We start from the raw sequence: 14,558 nt of genomic DNA, 5'->3' as shown, positions 1-14,558 counted from the left end.
TAACACCAACCTCTTCACAAAACTTTTGTTATTTCCTCTCTTACATGGCCCCACATGAATATTGAATCCCTGCGCAATCCTAGAGGACTAGTAGGATTCAGGTATTGAGAATAGCTTCACCAAAGGCAACCTCAATGGTGGGATTTGAACCCAACACCTCAACACACTTAATGAGACCACTCGGCCTGGACAACACGTTAGTTAAACTTGGAGACACACTGCCAGTGCTCTACCAAACTTTCATTGATTTCAATCTAGGGTTTAACACGTTTGTTAAATGTCTCGATGGGATCGACACATGGCCTTGCCATTGCTCTGCCTAACTTTCATTGATTTCAATCAAGGGTTTACATACAGCAACTACAGTTTTTTGAAATTCATTTGCCACTTCAAAATTCAGGATGAGGTGGCCGAGTGGTTAAGGCGATGGACTGCTAATCCATTGTGCTCTGCATGCATGGGTTAGAATCTCATCGTGTAACAATTACATTTCTGTGCTTTATTTTGGCACTGGAAGATTTTGACTTTCACAAACACTGGTAAAATTGCTGACTGCCACAGCGAGAGCACAGGACTTGGTATCTGAGTGGTGAAGGCGATGAACTGCATGTGGATTATAACACCAACCTCTTCACAAAACTTTTGTTATTTCCTCTCTTACATGGCCCCACATGAATATAGAATCCCTGCGCAATCCTAGAGTGACTAGTAGGATTCAGGTATTGAGAATAGCTTCACCAAGGGCAACCTCAATGGTGGGATTTGAACCGACACCTCAACACACTTAATCAAGCACTTGAGACCACTCGGCCTGACAACACGTTAGTTAAATGTCTCGATGGGATCGACACATGGCCTTGCCAGTGCTCTACCAAACTTCATTGATTTCAATCTAGGGTTTACAACACGTTTGTTAAATGTCTCGATGGGATCGACACATGGCCTTGCCATTGCTCTGCCTAACTTTCATTGATTTCAATCAAGGGTTTTTACATACAGCAACTACAGTTTTTTGAAAGTCATTTGCCACTACCAAAATTCAGGATGGGGTGGCAGAGTGGTTAAGGCGATGGACTGCTAATCCATTGTGCTCTGCATGCATGGGTTAGAATCTCATTGTATAACAATTACAATTCTGTGCTTTATTTTGGCACTGGAAGATTTTGACTTTCACAAACACTGGGAAAATTGCTGACTGCCACAGCGAGAGCACAGGACTTGGTATCTGAGTGGTGAAGGCGATGAACTGCATGTGTGGATTATAACACCAACCTCTTCACAAAACTTTTGTTATTTCCTCTCTTACATGGCCCCACATGAATATTGAATCCCTGCGCAATCCTAGAGTGACTAATAAGATTCAGGTATTGAGAATAGCTTCACCAAAGGCAACCTCAATGGTGGGATTTGAACCCGAACACCTCAACACACTTAATCAAGCACTTGAGACCACTCGGCCTGACAACACGTTTGTTAAATGTCTCGATGGGATCGACACATGGCCTTGCCATTGCTCTGCCTAACTTTCATTGATTTCAATCAAGGGTTTACATACAGCAACTACAGTTTTTTAAATTCATTTGCCACTTCAAAATACAGGATGAGGTGGCCGAGTGGTTAAGGCGATGGACTGCTAATCCATTGTGCTCTGCATGCATGGGTTAGAATCTCATCGTGTAACAATTACATTTCTGTGCTTTATTTTGGCACTGGAAGATTTTTACTTTCACAAACACTGGGAAAATTGCTGACTGCCACAGCGAGAGCACAGGACTTGGTATCTGAGTGGTGAAGGCGATGAACTGCATGTGTGGATTATAACACCAACCTCTTCACAAAACTTTTGTTATTTCCTCTTACATGGCCCCACATGAATATTGAATCCCTGCGCAATCCTAGAGTGACTAATAAGATTCAGGTATTGAGAATAGCTTCACCAAAGGCAACCTCAATGGTGGGATTTGAACCCGAACACCTCAACACACTTAATCAAGCACTTGAGACCACTCGGCCTGACGATGGGAACACGTTTGTTAAATGTCTCGATGGGATCGACACATGGCCTTGCCATTGCTCTGCCTAACTTTCATTGATTTCAATCAAGGGATTTCATTTGCCACTTCCAAAATTCAGGAATCAGAGTGGTTAAGGGATGGACTGCTAATCCATTGTGCTCTGCACAGTTAGAATCTCATTGTAACAATTACATTTCTGTGCTTTATTTTTGGAAGATTTTGACTTTCATTTGCCACTGCCTAACTTTCAAAATACAGGATGAGGTGGCTGAGTGGTTAAGGCGATGGACTGCTAATCCATTGTGCTCTGCATGCATGGGTTAGAATCTCATTGTATAACAATACAATTCTGTGCTTTATTTTGGCACTGGAAGATTTTGACTTTCACAAACACTGGTAAAATTGCTGACTGCCACAGGAGAGCACAGGACTTGGTATCTGAGTGGTGAAGGCGATGAACTGCATGTGTGGATTATAACACCAACCTCTTCACAAAACTTTTGTTATTTCCTCTCTTACATGGCCCCACATGAATATTGAATCCCTGCGCAATCCTAGAGTGACTAGTAGGATTCAGGTATTGAGAATAGCTTCACCAAAGGCAACCTCAATGGTGGGATTTGAACCCGAACACCTCAACACACTTAATCAAGCACTTGAGACCACTCGGCCTGACAACACGTTTGTTAAATGTCTCGATGGGATCGACACATGGCCTTGCCATTGCTCTGCCTAACTTTCATTGATTTCAATCAAGGGTTTACATACAGCAACTACAGTTTTTTAAATTCATTTGCCACTTCAAAATACAGGATGAGGTGGCCGAGTGGTTAAGGCGATGGACTGCTAATCCATTGTGCTCTGCATGCATGGGTTAGAATCTCATCGTGTAACAATCACATTTCTGTGCTTTATTTTGGCACTGGAAGATTTTTACTTTCACAAACACTGGTAAAATTGCTGACTGCCACAGCGAGAGCACAGGACTTGGTATCTGAGTGGTGAAGGCGATGAACTGCATGTGTGGATTATAACACCAACCTCTTCACAAAACTTTTGTTATTTCCTCTCTTACATGGACCCACATGAATATTGAATCCCTGCGCAATCCTAGAGTGACTAGTAGGATTCAGGTATTGAGAATAGCTTCACCAAAGGCAACCTCAATGGTGGGATTTGAACCCGAACACCTCAACACACTTAATCAAGCACTTGAGACCACTCGGCCTGACAACACGTTAGTTAAATGTCTCGATGGGATCGACACATGGCCTTGCCAGTGCTCTACCAAACTTCATTGATTTCAATCTAGGGTTTACAACACGTTTGTTAAATGTCTCGATGGGATCGACACATGGCCTTGCCATTGCTCTGCCTAACTTTCATTGATTTCAATCAAGGGTTTTACATACAGCAACTACAGTTTTTTGAAAGTCATTTGCCACTACCAAAATTCAGGATGGGGTGGCAGAGTGGTTAAGGCGATGGACTGCTAATCCATTGTGCTCTGCATGCATGGGTTAGAATCTCATTGTATAACAATTACAATTCTGTGCTTTATTTTGGCACTGGAAGATTTTGACTTTCACAAACACTGGGAAAATTGCTGACTGCCACAGCGAGAGCACAGGACTTGGTATCCGAGTGGTAAAGGCGATGAACTGCATGTGTGGATTATAACACCAACCTCTTCACAAAACTTTTGTTATTTCCTCTCTTACATGGCCCCACATGAATATTGAATCCCTGCGCAATCCTAGAGTGACTAATAAGATTCAGGTATTGAGAATAGCTTCACCAAAGGCAACCTCAATGGTGGGATTTGAACCCGAACACCTCAACACACTTAATCAAGCACTTGAGACCACTCGGCCTGACAACACGTTTGTTAAATGTCTCGATGGGATCGACACATGGCCTTGCCATTGCTCTGCCTAACTTTCATTGATTTCAATCAAGGGTTTACATACAGCAACTACAGTTTTTTAAATTCATTTGCCACTTCAAAATACAGGATGAGGTGGCCGAGTGGTTAAGGCAATGGACTGCTAATCCATTGTGCTCTGCATGCATGGGTTAGAATCTCATCGTGTAACAATCACATTTCTGTGCTTTATTTTGGCACTGGAAGATTTTGACTTTCACAAACACTGGTAAAATTGCTGACTGCCACAGCGAGAGCACAGGACTTGGTATCTGAGTGGTGAAGGCGATGAACTGCATGTGTGGATTATAACACCAACCTCTTCACAAAACTTTTGTTATTTCCTCTCTTACATGGCCCCACATGAATATTGAATCCCTGCGCAATCCTAGAGTGACTAATAAGATTCAGGTATTGAGAATAGCTTCACCAAAGGCAACCTCAATGGTGGGATTTGAACCCGAACACCTCAACACACTTAATCAAGCACTTGAGACCACTCGGCCTGACAACACGTTTGTTAAATGTCTCGATGGGATCGACATGGCCTTGCCATAACTTTCATTGATTTCCAGGGTTTACTACATACAGCAACTACAGTTTTTAAATTCATTTGCCACTTTACAGGAAGTGGTTAAGGCGATGGACTGCTAATCCATTGTGCTCTGCATGCATGGGTTCGAGTCCCATCCTCATCATGTAACAATTACATTTCTGTGCTTTATTTTGGCACTGGAAGATTTTTTAATGGGATCGACACATGGCCTTGCCATTGCTCTACCAAACTTCATTGATTTCAATCTAGGGTTTACAACACGTTTGTTAAATGTCTCGATGGGATCGACACATGGCCTTGCCATTGCTCTGCCTAACTTTCATTGATTTCAATCAAGGGTTTTACATACAGCAACTACAGTTTTTTGAAAGTCATTTGCCACTTCAAAATACAGGATGAGGTGGCTGAGTGGTTAAGGCGATGGACTGCTAATCCATTGTGCTCTGCATGCATGGGTTAGAATCTCATTGTATAACAATTACAATTCTGTGCTTTATTTTGGCACTGGAAGATTTTGACTTTCACAAACACTGGTAAAATTGCTGACTGCCACAGCGAGAGCACAGGACTTGGTATCTGAGTGGTGAAGGCGATGAACTGCATGTGTGGATTATAACACCAACCTCTTCACAAAACTTTTGTTATTTCCTCTCTTACATGGCCCCACATGAATATTGAATCCCTGCGCAATCCTAGAGTGACTAGTAAGATTCAGGTATTGAGAATAGCTTCACCAAAGGCAACCTCAATGGTGGGATTTGAACCCGAACACCTCAACACACTTAATCAAGCACTTGAGACCACTCGGCCTGACAACACGTTTGTTAAATGTCTTGATGGGATCGACACATGGCCTTGCCATTGCTCTGCCTAACTTTCATTGATTTCAATCAAGGGTTTACATACAGCAACTACAGTTTTTTAAATTCATTTGCCACTTCAAAATACAGGATGAGGTGGCCGAGTGGTTAAGGCAATGGACTGCTAATCCATTGTGCTCTGCATGCATGGGTTAGAATCTCATCGTGTAACAATCACATTTCTGTGCTTTATTTTGGCACTGGAAGATTTTTGACTTTCACAAACACTGGTAAAATTGCTGACTGCCACAGCGAGAGCACAGGACTTGGTATCTGAGTGGTGAAGGCGATGAACTGCATGTGTGGATTATAACACCAACCTCTTCACAAAACTTTTGTTATTTCCTCTCTTACATGGCCCCACATGAATATTGAATCCCTGCGCAATCCTAGAGTGACTAGTAGGATTCAGGTATTGAGAATAGCTTCACCAAAGGCAACCTCAATGGTGGGATTTGAACCCGAACACCTCAACACACTTAATCAAGCACTTGAGACCACTCGGCCTGACAACACGTTAGTTAAATGTCTCGATGGGATCGACACATGGCCTTGCCAGTGCTCTACCAAACTTCATTGATTTCAATCTAGGGTTTACAACACGTTTGTTAAATGTCTCGATGGGATCGACACATGGCCTTGCCATTGCTCTGCCTAACTTTCATTGATTTCAATCAAGGGTTTTTACATACAGCAACTACAGTTTTTTGAAAGTCATTTGCCACTACCAAAATTCAGGATGGGGTGGCAGAGTGGTTAAGGCGATGGACTGCTAATCCATTGTGCTCTGCATGCATGGGTTAGAATCTCATTGTATAACAATTACAATTCTGTGCTTTATTTTGGCACTGGAAGATTTTGACTTTCACAAACACTGGGAAAATTGCTGACTGCCACAGCGAGAGCACAGGACTTGGTATCCGAGTGGTAAAGGCGATGAACTGCATGTGTGGATTATAACACCAACCTCTTCACAAAACTTTTGTTATTTCCTCTCTTACATGGCCCCACATGAATATTGAATCCCTGCGCAATCCTAGAGTGACTAATAAGATTCAGGTATTGAGAATAGCTTCACCAAAGGCAACCTCAATGGTGGGATTTGAACCCGAACACCTCAACACACTTAATCAAGCACTTGAGACCACTCGGCCTGACAACACGTTTGTTAAATGTCTCGATGGGATCGACACATGGCCTTGCCATTGCTCTGCCTAACTTTCATTGATTTCAATCAAGGGTTTACATACAGCAACTACAGTTTTTTAAATTCATTTGCCACTTCAAAATACAGGATGAGGTGGCCGAGTGGTTAAGGCGATGGACTGCTAATCCATTGTGCTCTGCATGCATGGGTTAGAATCTCATCGTGTAACAATCACATTTCTGTGCTTTATTTTGGCACTGGAAGATTTTGACTTTCACAAACACTGGTAAAATTGCTGACTGCCACAGCGAGAGCACAGGACTTGGTATCTGAGTGGTGAAGGCGATGAACTGCATGTGTGGATTATAACACCAACCTCTTCACAAAACTTTTGTTATTTCCTCTCTTACATGGCCCCACATGAATATAGAATCCCTGCGCAATCCTAGAGTGACTAGTAGGATTCAGGTATTGAGAATAGCTTCACCAAAGGCAACCTCAATGGTGGGATTTGAACCCGAACACCTCAACACACTTAATCAAGCACTTGAGACCACTCGACCTGACAACACGTTTGTTAAATGTCTTGATGGGATCGACACATGGCCTTGCCATTGCTCTGCCTAACTTTCATTGATTTCAATCAAGGGTTTACATACAGCAACTACAGTTTTTTAAATTCATTTGCCACTTCAAAATACAGGATGAGGTGGCCGAGTGGTTAAGGCAATGGACTGCTAATCCATTGTGCTCTGCATGCATGGGTTAGAATCTCATCGTGTAACAATCACATTTCTTGTGCTTTATTTTGGCACTGGAAGATTTTGACTTTCACAAACACTGGTAAAATTGCTGACTGCCACAGCGAGAGCACAGGACTTGGTATCTGAGTGGTGAAGGCGATGAACTGCATGTGTGGATTATAACACCAACCTCTTCACAAAACTTTTGTTATTTCCTCTTACATGGCCCCACATGAATATTGAATCCCTGCGCAATCCTAGAGTGACTAATAAGATTCAGGTATTGAGAATAGCTTCACCAAAGGCAACCTCAATGGTGGGATTTGAACCCGAACACCTCAACACACTTAATCAAGCACTTGAGACCACTCGGCCTGACAACACGTTTGTTAAATGTCTCGATGGGATCGACACATGGCCTTGCCATTGCTCTGCCTAACTTTCATTGATTTCAATCAAGGGTTTACATACAGCAACTACAGTTTTTTAAATTCATTTGCCACTTCAAAATACAGGATGAGGTGGCCGAGTGGTTAAGGCAATGGACTGCTAATCCATTGTGCTCTGCATGCATGGGTTAGAATCTCATCGTGTAACAATCACATTTCTGTGCTTTATTTTGGCACTGGAAGATTTTGACTTTCACAAACACTGGTAAAATTGCTGACTGCCACAGCGAGAGCACAGGACTTGGTATCTGAGTGGTGAAGGCGATGAACTGCATGTGTGGATTATAACACCAACCTCTTCACAAAACTTTTGTTATTTCCTCTCTTACATGGCCCCACATGAATATTGAATCCCTGCGCAATCCTAGAGTGACTAATAAGATTCAGGTATTGAGAATAGCTTCACCAAAGGCAACCTCAATGGTGGGATTTGAACCCGAACACCTCAACACACTTAATCAAGCACTTGAGACCACTCGGCCTGACAACACGTTTGTTAAATGTCTCATTGATGGGATCGACACATGGCCTTGCCATTGCTCTGCCTAACTTTCATTGATTTCAATCAACTGGGGTTTACATAAACAGCAACTACAGATTTTTTTTAAATTCATTTGCCACTTCAAAATACAGGATGAGGTGGCCGAGTGGTTAAGGCGATGGACTGCTAATCCATTGTGCTCTGCATGCATGGGTTAGAATCTCATTGTATAACAATTACAATTCTGTGCTTTATTTTGGCACTGGAAGATTTTGACTTTCACAAACACTGGTAAAATTGCTGAGTGCCACAGGGAGAGCACAGGACTTGGTATCTGAATGGTGAAGGCGATGAACTGCATGTGTGGATTATAACACCAACCTCTTCACAAAACATTTGTTATTTCCTCTCTTACATGGCCCCACATGAATATAGAATCCTTGCGCAATCCTAGAGTGACTAATAAGATTCAGGTATTGAAGAATAGCTTCACCAAGGGTAACCTCAATGGTGGGATTTGAACCGACACCTCAACACACTTAATCAAGCACTTGAGACCACTCGGCCTGACAACACGTTTGTTAAATGTCTCGATGGGATCGACACATGGCCTTGCCAGTGCTCTACCAAACTTCATTGATTTCAATCTAGGGTTTAAAACACGTTTGTTAAATGTCTCGATGGGATCGACACATGGCCTTGCCATTGCTCTGCCCAACTTTCATTGATTTCAATCAAGGGTTTTACATACAGCAACTACAGTTTTTTGAAAGTCATTTGCCACTACAAAAATTCAGGATGAGGTGGCCGAGTGGTTAAGGCGATGGACTGCTAATCCATTGTGCTCTGCATGCATGGGTTTGAATCCCATCCTCATCGTGTAACAATCACATTTCTGTGCTTTATTTTGGCACTGGAAGATTTTGACTTTCACAAACACTGGTAAAATTGCTGACTGCCACAGCGAGAGCACAGGACTTGGTATCTGAGTGGTGAAGGCGATGAACTGCATGTGTGGATTATAACACCAACCTCTTCACAAAACTTTTGTTATTTCTTCTCTTACATGGCCCCACATGAATATTGAATCCCTGCGCAATCCTAGAGTGACTAATAAGATTCAGGTATTGAGAATAGCTTCACCAAAGGCAACCTCAATGGTGGGATTTGAACCCGAACACCTCAACACACTTAATCAAGCACTTGAGACCACTCGGCCTGACAACACGTTTGTTAAATGTCTCGATGGGATCGACACATGGCCTTGCCATTGCTCTGCCTAACTTTCATTGATTTCAATCAAGGGTTTACATACAGCAACTACAGTTTTTTAAATTCATTTGCCACTTCAAAATACAGGATGAGGTGGCCGAGTGGTTAAGGCGATGGACTGCTAATCCATTGTGCTCTGCATGCATGGGTTAGAATCTCATCGTGTAACAATCACATTTCTGTGCTTTATTTTGGCACTGGAAGATTTTGACTTTCACAAACACTGGTAAAATTGCTGACTGCCACAGCGAGAGCACAGGACTTGGTATCTGAGTGGTGAAGGCGATGAACTGCATGTGTGGATTATAACACCAACCTCTTCACAAAATTTTTGTTATTTCCTCTCTTACATGGCCCCACATGAATATTGAATCCCTGCGCAATCCTAGAGTGACTAATAAGATTCAGGTATTGAGAATAGCTTCACCAAAGGCAACCTCAATGGTGGGATTTGAACCCGAACACCTCAACACACTTAATCAAGCACTTGAGACCACTCGGCCTGACAACACGTTTGTTAAATGTCTCGATGGGATCGACACATGGCCTTGCCATTGCTCTGCCTAACTTTCATTGATTTCAATCAAGGGTTTACTACATACAGCAACTACAGTTTTTTAAATTCATTTGCCACTTCAAAATACAGGATGAGGTGGCCGAGTGGTTAAGGCGATGGACTGCTAATCCATTGTGCTCTGCATGCATGGGTTCGAGTCCCATCCTCATCATGTAACAATTACATTTCTGTGCTTTATTTTGGCACTGGAAGATTTTGACTTTCACAAACACTGGTAAAATTGCTAATGGGATCGACACATGGCCTTGCCATTGCTCTACCAAACTTCATTGATTTCAATCTAGGGTTTACAACACGTTTGTTAAATGTCTCGATGGGATCGACACATGGCCTTGCCATTGCTCTGCCTAACTTTCATTGATTTCAATCAAGGGTTGTACATACAGCAACTACAGTTTTTTGAAAGTCATTTGCCACTTCAAAATACAGGATGAGGTGGCTGAGTGGTTAAGGCGATGGACTGCTAATCCATTGTGCTCTGCATGCATGGGTTAGAATCTCATTGTATAACAATTACAATTCTGTGCTTTATTTTGGCACTGGAAGATTTTGACTTTCACAAACACTGGTAAAATTGCAGCCTGCCACAGCGAGAGCACAGGACTTGGTATCTGAGTGGTGAAGGCGATGAACTGCATGTGTGGATTATAACACCAACCTCTTCACAAAACTTTTGTTATTTCCTCTCTTACATGGCCCCACATGAATATAGAATCCCTGCGCAATCCTAGAGTGACTAGTAGGATTCAGGTATTGAGAATAGCTTCACCAAAGGCAACCTCAATGGTGGGATTTGAACCCGAACACCTCAACACACTTAATCAAGCACTTGAGACCACTCGGCCTGACAACACGTTTGTTAAATGTCTTGATGGGATCGACACATGGCCTTGCCATTGCTCTGCCTAACTTTCATTGATTTCAATCAAGGGTTTACATACAGCAACTACAGTTTTTTAAATTAATTTGCCACTTCAAAATACAGGATGAGGTGGCCGAGTGGTTAAGGCAATGGACTGCTAATCCATTGTGCTCTGCATGCATGGGTTAGAATCTCATCGTGTAACAATCACATTTCTTGTGCTTTATTTTGGCACTGGAAGATTTTGACTTTCACAAACACTGGTAAAATTGCTGACTGCCACAGCGAGAGCACAGGACTTGGTATCTGAGTGGTGAAGGCGATGAACTGCATGTGTGGATTATAACACCAACCTCTTCACAAAACTTTTGTTATTTCCTCTCTTACATGGCCCCACATGAATATTGAATCCCTGCACAATCCTAGAGTGACTAATAAGATTCAGGTATTGAGAATAGCTTCACCAAAGGCAACCTCAATGGTGGGATTTGAACCCGAACACCTCAACACACTTAATCAAGCACTTGAGACCACTCGGCCTGACAACACGTTTGTTAAATGTCTCGATGGGATCGACACATGGCCTTGCCATTGCTCTGCCTAACTTTCATTGATTTCAATCAAGGGTTTACTACATACAGCAACTACAGTTTTTTAAATTCATTTGCCACTTCAAAATACAGGATGAGGTGGCCGAGTGGTTAAGGCGATGGACTGCTAATCCATTGTGCTCTGCATGCATGGGTTTGTATCCCATCCTCATTGTGTAACATTTAAATTTCTGTGCTTTATTTTTGCACTGGAAGATTTTGACTTTCACAAACACTGGGAAAATTGCTGACTGCCACAGCGCGAGCACAGGACTTGGTATCTGAGTGGTTAAGGCGATGGACTGCTAATCCATTGTGCTCTGCATGCATGGGTTTGAATCCCATCCTCATCGTGTAACAATTAAATTTCTGTGCTTTATTTTGGCACTGGAAGATTTTGACTTTCACAAACACTGGTAAAATTGCTGACTGCCACAGCAAGAACACAGGATTTGGTATCTTAGTGGTTAAGGAGATGGACTGCTAATCCATTGTGCTCTGCATGCATGGGTTCGAATCCCATCCTCATCGTGTAGCAATTAAATTTCTGTGCTTTATTTTGGCACTGGAAGATTTTGACTTTCACAACCACTGGTAAAATTGCTGACTGCCACAGCGAGAACACAGGATTTGGTATCTGAGTGGTTAAGGCGATGGACTGCTAATCCATTGTGCTCTGTATTCATGGGTTCGAATCCCATCCTCATCGTGTAGCAATTAAATTTCTGAGCTTTATTTTGGCACTGGAAGATTTTGACTTTCACAAACACTGGTAAAATTCCTGACTGCCACAGCGAGAGCACAGGACTTGGTATCTGAGTGGTGAAGGCGATGAACTGCATGTGTGGATTATAACACCAACCTCTTCACGAAACATTTGTTATTTCCACTCTTACATGGCCCCACATGAATATAGAATCCCTGCGCAATCCTAGAGTGACTAATAGGATTCAGGTATTGAGAATAGCTTCACCAAGGGCAACCTCAATGGTGGGATTTGAACCGACACCTCAACACACTTAATCAAGCACTTGAGACCACTCGGCCTGACAACACGTTTGTTAAATGTCTCGATGGGATCGACACATGGCCTTGCCATTGCTCTGCCGAACTTTCATTGATTTCAATCTAGGGTTTACATACAGCAACTACAGTTTTTTAAATTCATTTGCCAATTCAAAATAAATGATGAGGTGGCCGAGTGGTTAAGCCGATGGGCTGCTAATCCATTGTGCTATGCATGCATGGGTTCGAATCCCATCTTCATCGTGTAACAATTACATTTCTGTGCTTTATTTTTGCACTGGAAGATTTTGACTTTCACAAACACTGGGAAAATTGCTGACTGCCACAGTGCGAGCACAGGACTTGGTATCTGAGTGGTTAAGGCGATGGACTGCTAATCCATTGTGCTCTGCATACATTGGTTCGAATCCCATCCTCATCATGTAACAATTACATTTCTGTTCTTTATTTTGGCACTGGAAGATTTTGACTTTCACAAACACTGGGAAAATTGCTGACTGCCGCAGCGAGAACACAGGATTTGGTATCTTAGTGGTTAAGGAGATGGACTGCTAATCCATTGTGCTCTGCATGCATGGGTTCGAATCCCATCCTCATCGTGTAGCAATTAAATTTCTGTGCTTTATTTTGGCACTGGAAGATTTTGACTTTCACAACCACTGGTAAAATTGCTGACTGCCACAGCAAGAACACAGGATTTGGTATCTGAGTGGTTAAGGCGATGGACTGCTAATCCATTGTGCTCTGTATTCATGGGTTCGAATCCCATCCTCATTGTGTAGCAATTAAATTTCTGAGGTTTATTTTGGCACTGGAAGATTTTGACTTTCACAAACACTGGTAAAATTCCTGACTGCCACAGCGAGAGCACAGGACTTGGTATCTGAGTGGTGAAGGCGATGAACTGCATGTGTGGATTATAACACCAACCTCTTCACAAAACATTTGTTATTTCCTCTCTTACATGGCCCCACATGAATATAGAATCCCTGCGCAATCCTAGAGTGACTAATAGGATTCAGGTATTGAGAATAGCTTCACCAAGGGCAACCTCAATGGTGGGATTTGAACCGAACACCTCAACACACTTAATCAAGCACTTGAGACCACTCGGCCTGACAACACGTTTGTTAAATGTCTCGATGGGATCGACACATGGCCTTGCCAGTGCTCTACCAAACTTTCATTGATTTCAATCTAGGGTTTACATACAGCAACTACAGTTTTTTAAATTAATTTGCCAATCCAGAATAAAGGATGAGGTGGCCGAGTGGTTAAGGCGATGGACTGCTAATTCATTGTGCTCTGCATGCATGGGTTTGAATCCCATCCTCATTGTGTAACAATTACATTTCTGTGCTTTATTTTGGCACTGGAAGATTTTGACTTTCACAAACACTGGGAAAATTGCTGACTGCCGCAGCGAGAGCACAGGACTTGTTATCTGAGTGGTTAAGGCGATGGACTGCTAATCCATTGTGCTCTGTATGCATGGGTTTGAATCCCATCCTCATCGTGTAACAATTACATTTCTGTGCTTTATTTTGTCACTGGAAGATTTTGACTTTCACAAACACTGGTAAAATTGCTGACTGCCACAGCGAGAGCACAGGACTTGGTATCTGAGTGGTGAAGGCGATGAACTGCATGTGTGGATTATAACACCAACCTCTTCACAAAACATTTGTTATTTCCTCTCTTACATGGCCCAACATGAATATAGAATCCCTGCGCAATCCTAGAGTGACTAATAGGATTCAGGTTTTTGAGAATAGCTTCACCAAGGGCAACCTCAATGGTGGGATTTGAACCGACACCTCAACACACTTAATCAAGCACTTGAGACCACTCGGCCTGACAACACGTTTCTTAAATGTCTCGATGGGATCGACACATGGCCTTGCCATTGCTCTGCCTAACTTTCATTGATTTCAATCTAGGGTTTACATACTGCACCTACAGTTTTTTAAACTCATTTGCCTCTTCAAAATACAGGATGAGGTGGCCGAGTGGTTAAGGCGATGGACTGCTAATCCATTGTGCACTGCATGCATGG

At 42.5% G+C, this 14,558-nt stretch overlaps 1 protein-coding gene and 2 non-coding genes across 4 annotated transcripts in view; all 3 read left to right on the top strand.

The window, feature by feature from the left end:
* LOC123994629 (metabotropic glutamate receptor 8-like) overlaps positions 1–14,558 on the top strand; it is a 1,038,970-nt gene that overhangs the window by 556,973 nt on the left and 467,439 nt on the right. The window lies entirely within an intron of this gene.
* On the top strand, positions 8,973–9,054 carry trnas-gcu. Its single transcript has one exon. It is a non-coding gene; the product is annotated as a tRNA-Ser (tRNA).
* trnas-gcu lies at positions 10,094–10,175 on the top strand. Its single transcript has one exon. It is a non-coding gene; the product is annotated as a tRNA-Ser (tRNA).

Source organism: Oncorhynchus gorbuscha, linkage group LG14 (genome assembly GCF_021184085.1).
Source record: "Oncorhynchus gorbuscha isolate QuinsamMale2020 ecotype Even-year linkage group LG14, OgorEven_v1.0, whole genome shotgun sequence".
Lineage (NCBI taxonomy): Eukaryota > Metazoa > Chordata > Actinopteri > Salmoniformes > Salmonidae > Oncorhynchus > Oncorhynchus gorbuscha.
The sequence above is the reverse complement of the archived record's forward strand: the minus strand, read 5'-3'. Positions and strand labels throughout refer to the sequence as shown.